Below are 13,722 nucleotides of genomic sequence, written 5' to 3'. Positions count from 1 at the left end.
GACACTGACCCGCGCGTCCGCACGTGCCCCGACCCTAGCACGTGTCCGCACCCTCACCTGTGCCCTCAGCCTTGCCGTTCCCTAACCCTAACCCTAGCCCGGAACGGAAACCCACCGGCAGCCCCACACCTTAGCCTCCGCCGTACCCTCATCCTAATCCGTACGCGGACACTGACCCGCGCGTCCGCACGTGCCCCGACCCTAGCACGTGTCCGCACCCTCACCTGTGCCCTCAGCCTTGCCGTTCCCTAACCCTAACCCTAGCCCGGAACAGAAACCCACCGGCAGCCCCACACCTTAGCCTCCGCCGTACCCTCATCCTAATCCGTACGCGGACACTGACCCGCGCGTCCGCACGTGCCCCGACCCTACCACGTGTCCGCAACCTCACCTGTGCCCTCAGCCTTGCCGTTCCCTAACCCTAACCCTAGCCCGGAAGGGAAACCCACCGGCAGCCCCACACCTTAGCCTCCGCCGTACCCTCATCCTAATCCGTACGTGGACACTGACCCGCGCGTCCGCACGTGCCCCGACCCTAGCACGTGTCCGCACCCTCACCTGTGCCCTCAGCCTTGCCGTTCCCTAACCCTAACCCTAGCCCGGAAGGGAAACCCACCGGCAGCCCCACACCTTAGCCTCCGCCGTACCCTCATCCTAATCTGTACGCGGACACTGACCCGCGCGTCCGCACGTGCCCCGACCCTAGCACGTGTCCGCACCCTCACCTGTGCCCTCAGCCTTGCCGTTCCCTAACCCTAACCCTAGCCCGGAACGGACACCCACCGGCAGCCCCACACCTTAGCCTCCGCCGTACCCTCATCCTAGTCCGTACGCGGACACTGACACGCGCGTCCGCACGTGCCCCGACCCTAGCACGTGTCCGCACCCTCACCTGTGCCCTCAGCCTTGCCTTTCCGTAACCCTAACCCTAGCCCGGAATGGAAACCCACCGGCAGGCCCACACCTTATCCTCCGCCGTACCCTCATCCTAGTCCGTACGCGGACACTGACCCGCGCGTCCGCACGTGCCCCGACCCTAGCACGTGTCCGCACCCTCACCTGTGCCCTCAGCCTTGCCGTTCCCTAGCCCTAACCCTAGCCCGGAACGGAAACCCACCGGCAGCCCCACACCTTAGCCTCCGCCGTACCCTCATCCTAGTCCGTACGCGGACACTGACCCGCGCGTCCGCACGTGCCCCGACCCTAGCACGTGTCCGCACCCTCACCTGTGCCCTCAGCCTTGCCGTTCCCTAACCCTAACCCTAGCCCGGAAGGGAAACCCACCGGCAGCCCCACACCTTAGTCTCAGCCGTACCCTCATCCTAGTCCGTACGCGGACACTGACCCGCGCGTCCGCACGTGCCCCGACCCTAGCACGTGTCCGCACCCTCACCTGTGCCCTCAGCCTTGCCGTTCCCTAACCCTAACCCTAGCCCGGAAGGGAAACCCACCGGCAGCCCCACACCTTAGCCTCCGCCGTACCCTCGTCCTAGTCCGTACGCGGACACTGACCAGCGCGTCCGCACGTGCCCCGACCCTAGCACGTGTCCGCACCCTCACCTGTGCCCTCAGCCTTGCCGTTCCCTAACCCTAACCCTAGCCCGGAACGGAAACCCACCGGCAGCCCCACACCTTAGCCTCCGCCGTACCCTCATCCTAATCCGTACGCGGACACTGACCCGCGCGTCCGCACGTGCCCCGACCCTAGCACGTGTCCGCACCCTCACCTGTGCCCTCAGCCTTGCCGTTCCCTAACCCTAACCCTAGCCCGGAACGGAAACCAACCGGCAGCCCCACACCTTAGCCTCCGCCGTACCCTCATCCTAATCCATACGTGGACACTGACCCGCGCGTCCGCACGTGCCCCGACCCTAGCACGTGGCCGCACCCTCACCTGTGCCCTCAGCCTTGCCGTTCCCTAACCCTAACCCTAGCCCGGAACGGAAACCCACCGGCAGCCCCACACCTTAGCCTCCGCCGTACCCTCATCCTAGTCCGTACGCGGACACTGACCTGCGCGTCCGCACGTGCCCCGACCCTAGCACGTGTCCGCACCCTCACCTGTGCCCTCAGCCTTGCCGTTCCCTAGCCCTAACCCTAGCCAGGAAGGGAAACCCACCGGCAGCCCCACACCTTAGCCTCCGCCGTACCCTCATCCTAGTCCGTACGCGGACACTGACCCACGCGTCCGCACGTGCCCCGACCCTAGCACGTGTCCGCACCCTCACCTGTGCCCTCAGCCTTGCCGTTCCCTAGCCCTAACCCTAGCACGGAAGGGAAACCCACCGGCAGCCCCACACCTTAGCCTCCGCCGTACCCTCATCCTAGTCCGTACGCGGACACTGACCCGCGCGTCCGCAAGTGCCCCAACCCTAGTACGTGTCCGCACCCTCACCTGTGCCCTCAGCCTTGCCGTTCCCTAGCCCTAACCCTAGCCCGGAAGGGAAACCCACCGGCAGCCCCACACCTTAGCCTCCGCCGTACCCTCATCCTAGTCCGTACGCGGACACTGACCCGCACGTCCGCCCGTGACCCGACCCTACCACGTGTCCGCACCCTCACCTGTGCCCTCAGCCTTGCCGTTCCCTAACCCTAACCCTAGCCCGGAAGGGAAACCCACCGGCAGCCCCACACCTTAGCCTCCGCCGTACCCTCATCCTAGTCCGTACGCGGACACTGACCCGCGCGTCCGCACGTGCCCCGACCCTAGCACGTGTCCGCACCCTCACCCGTGCCCTCAGCCTTGCCGTTCCCTAACCCTAACCCTAGCCCGGAACGGAAACCCACCGGCAGCCCCAAACCTTAGCCTCCGCCGTACCCTCATCCTAGTCCGTACGCGGACACTGACCCGCGCGTCCGCACGTGCCCCGACCCTAGCACGTGTCCGCACCCTCACCTGTGCCCTCAGCCTTGCCGTTCCCTAACCCTAACCCTAGCCCGGAACGGAAACCCACCGGCAGCCCCACACCTTAGCCTCCGCCGTACCCTCATCCTAGTCCGTACGCGGACACTGACCCGCGCGTCCGCACGTGCCCCGACCCTAGCACGTGTCCGCACCCTCACCTGTGCCCTCAGCCTTGCCGTTCCCTAACCCTAACCCTAGCCCGGAAGGGAAACCCACCGGCAGCCCCACACCTTAGCCTCTGCCGTACCCTCATCCTAGTCCGTACGCGGACACTGACCCGCGCGTCCGCACGTGCCCCGACCCTAGCACGTGTCCGCACCCTCACCTGTGCCCTCAGCCTTGCCGTTCCCTAACCCTAACCCTAGCCCGGAACGGAAACCCACCGGCAGCCCCACACCTTAGCCTCCGCCGTACCCTCATCCTAGTTCGTACGCGGACACTGACCCGCGCGTCCGCACGTGCCCCGACCCTAGCACGTGTCCGCACCCTCACCTGTGCCCTCAGCCTTGCCGTTCCCTAACCCTAACCCTAGCCCGGAACGGAAACCCACCGGCAGCCCCACACCTTAGCCTCCGCCGTACCCTCATCCTAGTCCGTACGCGGACACTGACCCGCGCGTCCGCACGTGCCCCGACCCTAGCACGTGTCCGCACCCTCACCTGTGCCCTCAGCCTTGCCGTTCCCTAACCCTATCCCTAGCCCGGAACGGAAACCCACCGGCAGCCCCACACCTTAGCATCCGCCGTACCCTCATCCTAGTCCGTACGCGGACACTGACCCGCGCGTCCGCACGTGCCCCGACCCTAGCACGTGTCCGCACCCTCACCTGTGCCCTCAGCCTTGCCGTTCCCTAACCCTAACCCTAGTCCGGAACGGAAACCCACCGGCAGCCCCACACCTTAGCCTCCGCCGTACCCTCATCCTAGTCCGTACGCGGACACTGACCCGCGCGTCCGCACGTGCCCCGACCCTAGCACGTGTCCGCACCCTCACCTGTGCCCTCAGCCTTCCCTTTCCCTAACCCTAACCCTAGCCCGGAACGGAAACCCACCGGCAGCCCCACACCTTAGCCTCCGCCGTACCCTCATCCTACTCCGTACGCGGACACTGACCCGCGCGTCCGCACGTGCCCCGACCCTAGCACGTGTCCGCACCCTCACCTGTGCCCTCAGCCTTGCCGTTCCCTAGCCCTAACCCTAGCCCGGAACGGAAACCCACCGGCAGCCCCACACCTTAGCCTCCGCCGTACCCTCATCCTAGTCCGTACACGGACACTGACCCACGCGTCCGCACGTGCCCCGACCCTAGCACGTGTCCGCACCCTCACCTGTGCCCTCAGCCTTGCCGTTCCCTAACCCTAACCCTAGCCCGGAACGGAAACCCACCGGCAGCCCCACACCTTAGCCTCCGCCGTAACCTCATCCTACTCCGTACGCGGACACTGACCCGCGCGTCCGCACGTGCCCCGACCCTAGCACGTGTCCGCACCCTCACCTGTGCCCTCAGCCTTGCCGTTCCCTAACCCTAACCCTAGCCCGGAACGGAAACCCACCAGCAGCCCCACACCTTAGCCTCCGCCGTACCCTCATCCTACTCCGTACGCGGACACTGACCCGCGCGTCCGCACGTGCCCCGACCCTAGCACGTGTCCGCACCCTCACCTGTGCCCTCAGCCTTGCCGTTCCCTAACCCTAACCCTAGCCCGGAACGGAAACCCACCGGCAGCCCCACACCTTAGCCTCCGCCGTACCCTCATCCTAGTCCGTACGCGGACACTGACCCGCGCGTCCGCACGTGCCCCGACCCTAGCACGTGTCCGCACCCTCACCTGTGCCCTCAGCCTTGCCGTTCCCTAACCCTAACCCTAGCCCGGAACGGAAACCCACCGGCAGCCCCACACCTTAGCCTCCGCCGTACCCTCATCCTAATCCGTACGCGGACACTGACCCGCGCGTCCGCACGTGCCCCGACCCTAGCACGTGTCCGCACCCTCACCTGTGCCCTCAGCCTTGCCGTTCCCTAACCCTAACCCTAGCCCGGAACGGAAACCCACCGGCAGCCCCACACCTTAGCCTCCGCCGTACCCTCATCCTAATCCGTACGCGGACACTGACCCGCGCGTCCGCACGTGCCCCGACCCTACCACGTGTCCGCAACCTCACCTGTGCCCTCAGCCTTGCCGTTCCCTAACCCTAACCCTAGCCCGGAAGGGAAACCCACCGGCAGCCCCACACCTTAGCCTCCGCCGTACCCTCATCCTAATCCGTACGTGGACACTGACCCGCGCGTCCGCACGTGCCCCGACCCTAGCACGTGTCCGCACCCTCACCTGTGCCCTCAGCCTTGCCGTTCCCTAACCCTAACCCTAGCCCGGAAGGGAAACCCACCGGCAGCCCCACACCTTAGCCTCCGCCGTACCCTCATCATAATCTGTACGTGGACACTGACCCGCGCGTCCGCACGTGCCCCGACCCTAGCACGTGTCCGCACCCTCACCTGTGCCCTCAGCCTTGCCGTTCCCTAACCCTAACCCTAGCCCGGAACGGAAACCCACCGGCAGCCCCACACCTTAGCCTCCGCCGTACCCTCATCCTAGTCCGTACGCGGACACTGACCCGCGCGTCCGCACGTGCCCCGACCCTAGCACGTGTCCGCACCCTCACCTGTGCCCTCAGCCTTGCCGTTCCCTAACCCTAACCCTACCCCGGAACGGAAACCCACCGGCAGCCCCACACCTTAGCCTCCGCCGAACCCTCATCCTAATCCGTACGCGGACACTGACCCGCGCGTCCGCACGTGCCCCGACCCTAGCACGTGTCCGCACCCTCACCCGTGCCCTCAGCCTTGCCGTTCCCTAACCCTAACCCTAGCCCGCAACGGACACCCACCGGCAGCCCCACACCTTAGCCTCCGCCGTACCCTCATCCTAGTCCGTACGCGGACACTGACACGCGCGTCCGCACGTGCCCCGACCCTAGCACGTGTCCGCACCCTCACCTGTGCCCTCAGGCTTGCCTTTCCGTAACCCTAACCCTAGCCCGGAATGGAAACCCACCGGCAGGCCCACACCTTAGCCTCCGCCGTACCCTCATCCTAGTCCGTACGCGGACACTGACCCGCGCGTCCGCACGTGCCCCGACCCTAGCACGTGTCCGCACCCTCACCTGTGCCCTCAGCCTTGCCGTTCCCTAGCCCTAACCCTAGCCCGGAACGGAAACCCACCGGCAGCCCCACACCTTAGCCTCCGCCGTACCCTCATCCTAATCCATACGTGGACACTGACCCGCGCGTCCGCACGTGCCCCGACCCTAGCACGTGGCCGCACCCTCACCTGTGCCCTCAGCCTTGCCGTTCCCTAACCCTAACCCTAGCCCGGAACGGAAACCCACCGGCAGCCCCACACCTTAGCCTCCGCCGTACCCTCATCCTAGTCCGTACGCGGACACTGACCTGCGCGTCCGCACGTGCCCCGACCCTAGCACGTGTCCGCACCCTCACCTGTGCCCTCAGCCTTGCCGTTCCCTAGCCCTAACCCTAGCCAGGAAGGGAAACCCACCGGCAGCCCCACACCTTAGCCTCCGCCGTACCCTCATCCTAGTCCGTACGCGGACACTGACCCACGCGTCCGCACGTGCCCCGACCCTAGCACGTGTCCGCACCCTCACCTGTGCCCTCAGCCTTGCCGTTCCCTAGCCCTAACCCTAGCACGGAAGGGAAACCCACCGGCAGCCCCACACCTTAGCCTCCGCCGTACCCTCATCCTAGTCCGTACGCGGACACTGACCCGCGCGTCCGCAAGTGCCCCAACCCTAGTACGTGTCCGCACCCTCACCTGTGCCCTCAGCCTTGCCGTTCCCTAGCCCTAACCCTAGCCCGGAAGGGAAACCCACCGGCAGCCCCACACCTTAGCCTCCGCCGTACCCTCATCCTAGTCCGTACGCGGACACTGACCCGCGCGTCCGCCCGTGACCCGACCCTACCACGTGTCCGCACCCTCACCTGTGCCCTCAGCCTTGCCGTTCCCTAACCCTAACCCTAGCCCGGAAGGGAAACCCACCGGCAGCCCCACACCTTAGCCTCCGCCGTACCCTCATCCTAGTCCGTACGCGGACACTGACCCGCGCGTCCGCACGTGCCCCGACCCTAGCACGTGTCCGCACCCTCACCTGTGCCCTCAGCCTTGCCGTTCCCTAGCCCTAACCCTAGCCCGGAACGGAAACCCACCGGCAGCGCCACACCTTAGCCTCCGCCGTACCCTCATCCTAGTCCGTACGCGGACACTGACCCGCGCGTCCGCACGTGCCCCGACCCTAGCACGTGTCCGCACCCTCACCCGTGCCCTCAGCCTTGCCGTTCCCTAACCCTAACCCTAGCCCGGAACGGAAACCCACCGGCAGCCCCAAACCTTAGCCTCCGCCGTACCCTCATCCTAGTCCGTACGCGGACACTGACCCGCGCGTCCGCACGTGCCCCGACCCTAGCACGTGTCCGCACCCTCACCTGTGCCCTCAGCCTTGCCGTTCCCTAACCCTAACCCTAGCCCGGAACGGAAACCCACCGGCAGCCCCACACCTTAGCCTCCGCCGTACCCTCATCCTAGTCCGTACGCGGACACTGACCCGCGCGTCCGCACGTGCCCCGACCCTAGCACGTGTCCGCACCCTCACCTGTGCCCTCAGCCTTGCCGTTCCCTAACCCTAACCCTAGCCCGGAAGGGAAACCCACCGGCAGCCCCACACCTTAGCCTCTGCCGTACCCTCATCCTAGTCCGTACGCGGACACTGACCCGCGCGTCCGCACGTGCCCCGACCCTAGCACGTGTCCGCACCCTCACCTGTGCCCTCAGCCTTGCCGTTCCCTAACCCTAACCCTAGCCCGGAACGGAAACCCACCGGCAGCCCCACACCTTAGCCTCCGCCGTACCCTCATCCTAGTTCGTACGCGGACACTGACCCGCGCGTCCGCACGTGCCCCGACCCTAGCACGTGTCCGCACCCTCACCTGTGCCCTCAGCCTTGCCGTTCCCTAACCCTAACCCTAGCCCGGAACGGAAACCCACCGGCAGCCCCACACCTTAGCCTCCGCCGTACCCTCATCCTAGTCCGTACGCGGACACTGACCCGCGCGTCCGCACGTGCCCCGACCCTAGCACGTGTCCGCACCCTCACCTGTGCCCTCAGCCTTGCCGTTCCCTAACCCTATCCCTAGCCCGGAACGGAAACCCACCGGCAGCCCCACACCTTAGCATCCGCCGTACCCTCATCCTAGTCCGTACGCGGACACTGACCCGCGCGTCCGCACGTGCCCCGACCCTAGCACGTGTCCGCACCCTCACCTGTGCCCTCAGCCTTGCCGTTCCCTAACCCTAACCCTAGTCCGGAACGGAAACCCACCGGCAGCCCCACACCTTAGCCTCCGCCGTACCCTCATCCTAGTCCGTACGCGGACACTGACCCGCGCGTCCGCACGTGCCCCGACCCTAGCACGTGTCCGCACCCTCACCTGTGCCCTCAGCCTTCCCTTTCCCTAACCCTAACCCTAGCCCGGAACGGAAACCCACCGGCAGCCCCACACCTTAGCCTCCGCCGTACCCTCATCCTAGTCCGTACGCGGACACTGACCCGCGCGTCCGCACGTGCCCCGACCCTAGCACGTGTCCGCACCCTCACCTGTGCCCTCAGCCTTGCCGTTCCCTAGCCCTAACCCTAGCCCGGAACGGAAACCCACCGGCAGCACCACACCTTAGCCTCCGCCGTACCCTCATCCTAGTCCGTACACGGACACTGACCCGCGCGTCCGCACGTGCCCCGACCCTAGCACGTGTCCGCACCCTCACCTGTGCCCTCAGCCTTGCCGTTCCCTAACCCTAACCCTAGCCCGGAACGGAAACCCACCGGCAGCCCCACACCTTAGCCTCCGCCGTAACCTCATCCTACTCCGTACGCGGACACTGACCCGCGCGTCCGCACGTGCCCCGACCCTAGCACGTGTCCGCACCCTCACCTGTGCCCTCAGCCTTGCCGTTCCCTAACCCTAACCCTAGCCCGGAACGGAAACCCACCAGCAGCCCCACACCTTAGCCTCCGCCGTACCCTCATCCTACTCCGTACGCGGACACTGACCCGCGCGTCCGCACGTGCCCCGACCCTAGCACGTGTCCGCACCCTCACCTGTGCCCTCAGCCTTGCCGTTCCCTAACCCTAACCCTAGCCCGGAACGGAAACCCACCGGCAGCCCCACACCTTAGCCTCCGCCGTACCCTCATCCTAGTCCGTACGCGGACACTGACCCGCGCGTCCGCACGTGCCCCGACCCTAGCACGTGTCCGCACCCTCACCTGTGCCCTCAGCCTTGCCGTTCCCTAACCCTAACCCTAGCCCGGAACGGAAACCCACTGGCAGCCCCACACCTTAGCCTCCGCCGTACCCTTATCCTAGTCCGTATGCGGACACTGACCCGCGCGTCCGCACGTGCCCTGACCCTAGCACGTGTCCGCACCCTCACCTGTGCCCTCAGCCTTGCCGTTCCCTAACCCTAACCCTAGCCCGGAAGGGAAACCCACCGGCAGCCCCACACCTTAGCCTCCGCCGTACCCTCTTCCTAATCCGTACGCGGACACTGACCCGCGCGTCCGCACGTGCCCCGACCCTAGCACGTGTCCGCACCCTCACCTGTGCCCTCAGCCTTGCCGTTCCCTAACCCTAACCCTAGCCCGGAACGGAAACCCACCGGCAGCCCCACACCTTAGCCTCCGCCGTACCCTCATCCTAATCCGTACGCGGACACTGACCCGCGCGTCCGCACGTGCCCCGACCCTAGCACGTGTCCGCACCCTCACCTGTGCCCTCAGCCTTGCCGTTCCCTAACCCTAACCCTAGCCCGGAACGGAAACCCACCGGCAGCCCCACACCTTAGCCTCCGCCGTACCCTCATCCTAATCCGTACGCGGACACTGACCCGCGCGTCCGCACGTGCCCCGACCCTACCACGTGTCCGCAACCTCACCTGTGCCCTCAGCCTTGCCGTTCCCTAACCCTAACCCTAGCCCGGAAGGGAAACCCACCGGCAGCCCCACACCTTAGCCTCCGCCGTACCCTCATCCTAATCCGTACGTGGACACTGACCCGCGCGTCCGCACGTGCCCCGACCCTAGCACGTGTCCGCACCCTCACCTGTGCCCTCAGCCTTGCCGTTCCCTAACCCTAACCCTAGCCCGGAAGGGAAACCCACCGGCAGCCCCACACCTTAGCCTCCGCCGTACCCTCATCATAATCTGTACGCGGACACTGACCCGCGCGTCCGCACGTGCCCCGACCCTAGCACGTGTCCGCACCCTCACCTGTGCCCTCAGCCTTGCCGTTCCCTAACCCTAACCCTAGCCCGGAACGGAAACCCACCGGCAGCCCCACACCTTAGCCTCCGCCGTACCCTCATCCTAGTCCGTACGCGGACACTGACCCGCGCGTCCGCACGTGCCCCGACCCTAGCACGTGTCCGCACCCTCACCTGTGCCCTCAGCCTTGCCGTTCCCTAACCCTAACCCTACCCCGGAACGGAAACCCACCGGCAGCCCCACACCTTAGCCTCCGCCGAACCCTCATCCTAATCCGTACGCGGACACTGACCCGCGCGTCCGCACGTGCCCCGACCCTAGCACGTGTCCGCACCCTCACCCGTGCCCTCAGCCTTGCCGTTCCCTAACCCTAACCCTAGCCCGCAACGGACACCCACCGGCAGCCCCACACCTTAGCCTCCGCCGTACCCTCATCCTAGTCCGTACGCGGACACTGACACGCGCGTCCGCACGTGCCCCGACCCTAGCACGTGTCCGCACCCTCACCTGTGCCCTCAGGCTTGCCTTTCCGTAACCCTAACCCTAGCCCGGAATGGAAACCCACCGGCAGGCCCACACCTTAGCCTCCGCCGTACCCTCATCCTAGTCCGTACGCGGACACTGACCCGCGCGTCCGCACGTGCCCCGACCCTAGCACGTGTCCGCACCCTCACCTGTGCCCTCAGCCTTGCCGTTCCCTAGCCCTAACCCTAGCCCGGAACGGAAACCCACCGGCAGCCCCACACCTTAGCCTCCGCCGTACCCTCATCCTAGTCCGTACGCGGACACTGACCCGCGCGTCCGCACGTGCCCCGACCCTAGCACGTGTCCGCACCCTCACCTGTGCCCTCAGCCTTGCCGTTCCCTAACCCTAACCCTAACCCGGAAGGGAAACCCACTGGCAGCCCCACACCTTAGCCTCCGCCGTACCCTCATCCTAGTCCGTACGTGGACACTGACCCGCGCGTCCGCACGTGCCCCGACCCTAGCACGTGTCCGCACCCTCACCTGTGCCCTCAGCCTTGCCGTTCCCTAACCCTAACCCTAGCCCGGAAGGGAAACCCACCGGCAGCCCCACACCTTAGCCTCCGCCGTACCCTCATCCTAGTCCGTACGCGGACACTGACCCGCGCGTCCGCACGTGCCCCGACCCTAGCACGTGTCCGCACCCTCACCTGTGCCCTCAGCCTTGCCGTTCCCTAACCCTAACCCTAGCCCGGAACGGAAACCCACCGGCAGCCCCACACCTTAGCCTCCGCCGTACCCTCATCCTAGTCCGTACGCGGACACTGACCCGCGCGTCCGCACGTGCCCCGACCCTAGCACGTGTCCGCACCCTCACCTGTGCCCTCAGCCTTGCCGTTCCCTAACCCTAACCCTAGCCCGGAACGGAAACCCACCGGCAGCCCCACACCTTAGCCTCCGCCGTACCCTCATCCTAGTCCGTACGCGGACACTGACCCGCGCGTCCGCACGTGCCCCGACCCTAGCACGTGTCCGCACCCTCACCTGTGCCCTCAGCCTTGCCGTTCCCTAACCCTAACCCTAGCCCGGAACGGAAACCCACCGGCAGCCCCACACCTTAGCCTCCGCCGTACCCTCTTCCTAATCCGTACGCGGACACTGACCCGCGCGTCCGCACGTGCCCCGACGCTAGCACGTGTCCGCACCCTCACCTGTGCCCTCAGCCTTGCCGTTCCCTAACCCTAACCCTAGCCCGGAAGGGAAACCCACCGGCCGCCCCACACCTTAGCCTCCGCCGTACCCTCATCCTAATCCGTACGCGGACACTGACCCGCGCGTCCGCACGTGCCCCGACCCTAGCACGTGTCCGCACCCTCACCTGTGCCCTCAGCCTTGCCGTTCCCTAACCCTAACCCTAGCCCGGAAGGGAAACCCACCGGCAGCCCCACACCTTAGCCTCCGCCGTACCCTCATCCTAATCCGTACGCGGACACTGACCCGCGCGTCCGCACGTGCCCCGACCCTAGCACGTGTCCGCACCCTCACCTGTGCCCTCGGCCTTGCCGTTCCCTAACCCTAACCCTAACCCGGGAGGGAAACCCACCGGCAGCCCCACACCTTAGCCTCCGCCGTACGTTCATCCTAATCCGCACGTGTACACTGACCCGCGCGTCCGCACGTGCCCCGACCCTAGCACGTGTCCGCACCCTCACCTGTGCCCTCGGCCTTGCCGTTCCCTAACCCTAACCCTAGCCCGGGAGGGAAACCCACCGGCAGCCCCACACCTTAGCCTCCGCCGTACCCTCATCCTAATCCGTACGCGGACACGGACCCGCGCGTCCGCACGTGCCCCGACCCTAGCACGTGTCCGCACCCTCACCTGTGCCCTCAGCCTTGCCGTTCCCTAACCCTAACCCTAGCCCGGAACGGAAACCCACCGGCAGCCCCACACCTTAGCCTCCGCCGTACCCTCATCCTAATCCGTACGCAGACACTGACCCGCGCGTCCGCACGTGCCCCGACCCTAGCACGTGTCCGCACCGTCACCTGTGCCCTCAGCCTTGCCGTTCCCTAACCCTAACCCTAGCCCGGAAGGGAAACCCACTCGCAGCCCCACACCTTAGCCTCCGCCGTACCCTCATCCTAATCCGTACGCGGACACTGACCCGCGCGTCCGCACGTGCCCCGACCCTAGCACGTGTCCGCACCCTCACCTGTGCCCTCAGCCTTGCCGTTCCCTAACCCTAACCCTAGCCCGGAAGGGAAACCCACCGGCAGCCCCACACCTTAGCCTCCGCCGTACCCTCATCCTAATCCGTACGCGGACACTGACCCGCGCGTCCGCACGTGCCCCGACCCTAGCACGTGTCCGCACCCTCACCTGTGCCCTCAGCCTTGCCGTTCCCTAACCCTAACCCTAGCCCGGAAGGGAAACCCACCGGCAGCCCCACACCTTAGCCTCCGCCGTACCCTCATCCTAATCCGTACGCGGACACTGACCCGCGCGTCCGCACGTGCCGCGACCCTAGCACGTGTCCGCACCCTCACCTGTGCCCTCAGCCTTGCCGTTCCCTAACCCTAACCCTAGCCCGGAAGGGAAACCCACCGGCAGCACCACACCTTAGCCTCCGCCGTACCCTCATCCTAATCCGTACGCGGACACTGACCCGCGCGTCCGCACGTGCCCCGACCCTAGCACGTGTCCACACCCTCACCTGTGCCCTCAGCCTTGCCGTTCCCGAACCCTAACCCTAACTCGGAACGGAAACCCACGGGCAGCCCCACACCGTAGCCTCCGCCGTACCCTCATCCTAGTCCGTACGCGGACACTGACCCGCGCGTCCGCACGTGCCCCGACCCTAGCACGTGTCCGCACCCTCACCTGTGCCCTCAGCCTTGCCGTTCCCTAACCCTAACCCTAGCCCGGAACGGAAACCCACCGGCAGCCCCACACCTTAGCCTCCGCCTTACCCTCATTCTAATCCATACGCGGACACTGACCTGCGCGTCTGCACGTGCC

This window comes from Hyperoodon ampullatus (assembly GCF_949752795.1).
Source record: "Hyperoodon ampullatus genome assembly, contig: scaffold_465, whole genome shotgun sequence".
In the NCBI taxonomy this organism is placed as follows: Eukaryota; Metazoa; Chordata; class Mammalia; order Artiodactyla; family Ziphiidae; genus Hyperoodon; species Hyperoodon ampullatus.
The sequence above is the reverse complement of the archived record's forward strand: the minus strand, read 5'-3'. Positions refer to the sequence as shown.